Genomic DNA, 3,838 nt, shown 5'->3' on the forward strand with positions numbered 1-3,838 from the left:
CTTAAGATATGCAGATTTGGCTTTGAGGTTTAAAATGATAGTATATTTTTCATTAGAAAGCATCACTGAATAGCATTCAGGCATACAGAGCTGGTCACTGGAGACTGGTAGGTTCATAAGGTAATACTAGGCAGGTGACTTAATTGAACAGCCTGTATAACCTAGCAATACACCATAGGAATTGTCTGCAGCAACTTTATCTGCCTTCTTGATAAGACATGATTCTAATTCCTGTGTTTATTTTTGTAAACCCATCCAGTTATCCAGACTGAACTTGAAGGAGATTAAGGTGGCACACTGTTCAACATATAAAGGAAGTTTGTTCCATTGGTAAAAAATCCTTTTGGTAATTATCATTCCAGTAAGCCCAGTTTATATTATGAAAGTTGACTCTACCAGTAATTTTGAGTTCAAAGAGGATCTAGTAAAACAGAGTTTCCATAGCTTGAAAGTCAGGGCAGAGATTTTGGGGGCGGGGGTGGTGAGACTTTCATAATTTCTCTGTATAACTAAATGTGCTTATCTTTTTATCCTGTTGATTAGAAAGCAGCCTTTCAGGCTAAGCACATTTGGTAAGATACATACCAACTGTAGCATTATATTTAATGGTATACATAGGAAGGAAAGAATTCGAGAGGACTGAGACTACTTTGAATCTTGGTTACGACTGAAAAATGGTCAGTATAAAAGTGTTCTTACTGTAGCTGAAACTAAGTAAATGACAGTTCATTGTTGGTGAGAGTTCAGACATGTCAAATGATTGTGGGGATCCATTTACTTGTTTTTGAAATGTGATTACACTTTTTTTTTTTTGCATTATGTCTAAGGTCATGGTTAGCATACCATGTGCTGATTGTATAGTCCATTGAGGAAAGTAGTCTGTAGGGCGTGCTCAGTAGTGGCTTCCAGTTTGTATTCCGCTGCAAACTAGGTTAACTGGACATCTGTCTTAACACCAAAAAAGCAGATGCCAAGACAGAAGAGCACCCAGAGGGACTCCATTATTGAGTAATCTAGTGCACGAGAAGGTACCATCAGCTCTTCTTACACTGGGTATATGATCAGAGAGAATTAATAATCCATGAGGGTTGTATAGGATTCACGTTCACAAACTGTGCCTCCATGAGGAATTATATTGAATACCTGGCAACTTCAAGATAAGCTCGTGTAGAATGACTCCCAGCAGTGAAATTGATCATACCCCTCGAAGATTAAAGGAGCAAGGTCTATTCTTTAAAAAGCCATACCAGCTAGGATCAAATGTTTGCATGATTTGCTCGTAATGAAATTGAACTAAGATCTGCTTCATAGTTTTACAGATACTATGAAGGTTAATGAGGCAATTATGGGCAGTGTGGTAAATGGGATCACCTACAGAACACCGACAGCCCAAAACACCGTCACCCATATGGCTGCTGCCATATGGTCAACACTCACAATATCGACAGTGCCACGACTTCACAAAAAAGGAAAATAAAATTTCCTTTTTTGTGCTAGCAGGGGGGGCTATGCCCCCTGCAACCCCCGTGGGGGGCTCCGACCCCAAACACCACCCATGCCTTTAATATACCAACTTCGAGATTGCACTACAGTGCAAGAATGGAAATTTTTCCATTCCGCACTATTGGGAGATAGCATTTCTCCATTGTCGATATTCTGAACATCAATGGCGTCGGACATTGTGAGCTGTCGGCGTTCTGTATGGGACCCGGTAAATGACACCAGAAATTATGTAGAAGCTCCACAGCTGGTGTTCTCTGTAGCTCCATCACATACCCTGTGGAGTGGCTGAGATTCAAACCTAAGAGGGATTCAGCAGTTTCATACATTGTGCTAACAGTAAGATAAGATGATTATATTGTTTGGGCCCATGGAGCTGTTTTTTGTTAGCTTCTAGAATCCGGATCTACTAGAGCAGTAGTAAAAGCTTTAAGGGAGAAGACACTGGGTCATCTTGGAGGGGAAAAACTTAAGCTAAATCTGTCAGCCAATACATTTGATATGACTTCAGTATAAGAGTAGGGTAGTGCTGTTCAGTCTGAGCTCTGTGCAGTATTGAGCATTACTTCTAGAACTCCTAAAGTTAAAACAAAGCCTTGGGATTGCCCTCCAGTATCAGCTAACTTCAATTCTAATTCAACCTTACTGTTTCTAATAATACTGTAAAGAGCCCTCTGCACAACTGCTTATCCTCCAACTGAATCATGGAAAATGTCTTATACAAACTATAAAAATCTCCTTTTATAGGGGAGTTCCCCATAAGGGGTTTATCCCTGTATTTTTTACTGCTTATGTCTAGTAAGTACTGATATATCTATACATTGTGAGAGAATTGTGTGAAATAAAGTATAGCTTTAAAGATCAGGTCAGTAGGGAACAAAGCACTCTTGAAATGCCTAAGGCCCTCAATTAGGTGTGCAAGGATAACTTTGTAGTTGTCCTTGTGCTGTTACATTTGTGAGCAGTTTGGCACTAATTTTGAGGGAAAGGTTAACAGTCTGGTAGTCAGATTTGATCAAGGAGGGGATAACACAGCCTCAAGCCAAAGGAGCATGCCTAAGGACAAGGTCAAGCATATTTCTACCTCTCATGGAAACTTGGATAGTTTGATCTAGGGAGTTGAAGTTATGAAGTCTAGGGTATGCTGAGTATATTTTATTGCTAGCTGTGTAAAGCTTCCGATTAGGAACAATACTATGCAAGTGATCACAGGAACAATAAGATGTACCTTTAAGCAGATACAAATTTATCTGAATTAATCATGAGAACAGCATTGACATCTATGAACAAGATCCAAGTTATAAATCAATTTGCTCTTCCTGTCCTAACTTACAGTTTTGGAGTGATTGACTGGCCCGAATGTGTTGGATAGATTAGATATTAAAACAAGAAGGTTGCTTCATGCTCACCAAATGATTTATAAAAATCAGTGTATACCAAGATTATGTATTCCCTGTTCCGAATAAGGGATGTGGGCCTCCTTGAAATTGATTACATGTATAGATCTGCAATCGTGGGACTCCACACATATCTACTGACCTCACAAGATCCAAATGTAGTGAAAGTTTTGAAACATGAGGAGAATAAATTTAAGGTGACTTCTCTGCTTAATTTAGCAGAAGCATATTGACATCAAACAGGAATGGAAATCAAACCAGAAGTAGATAAAAACCTGAATGTGCCAAAAAACAAAAGAAAAAATATAAGGTGAAGGACCAGATGAGAAGGCAAGAAATGTGGAAAAAACATAAATATAGTTGCAAGTATAGAAAACTTCTGGGAGAACCTCATGTTGATCAGGAATGAACACAGGAATGATTAAGGAGAGGCAAATTTAAACCAGGAAATGAAAGGTTAATATTGGCAGCCCAAGATAGTGAGCTATGTACATGCTGGTTTACAAAGTCCATTGAACATGTGGGAGAAATAGACAAATGCAGGTTTTGTAAAACCGAATTGGAAACAGTCACACACCTTGTTGCTGGTTGCAACACACTACTGGCAGAAGGACTGTATACTGAAAGGCATAATAATGGGGCAAGACTGTTGCACTGGGGATTGTGCAAACATTATGGTACTGAAGTGGCTGAAAAACACTGGAAACATGAGCCACAAAGCATCATAGAAAATGATGAAGTTTATATCACATGGGATCACCATTTACCAACAGTCCGAAAGACAGATGCCAGAAAACTGGATATAGTGGTCCAAGAAAAGAAGACAAAAATAGCATGGATGATTGAAATCGCCACACCTAGTGACTACAGTGTCCTGCATACAGAGAGACGCAAAGTTATAAAATATCAGGATCTGCAGGCAGAAATGAGAGCGATGTGGA

The sequence above is a fragment of the Protopterus annectens genome, chromosome 4.part0 (assembly GCF_019279795.1).
Source record: "Protopterus annectens isolate FY-2018-M chromosome 4.part0, PAN1.0, whole genome shotgun sequence".
Classification (NCBI taxonomy): Eukaryota; Metazoa; Chordata; order Ceratodontiformes; family Protopteridae; genus Protopterus; species Protopterus annectens.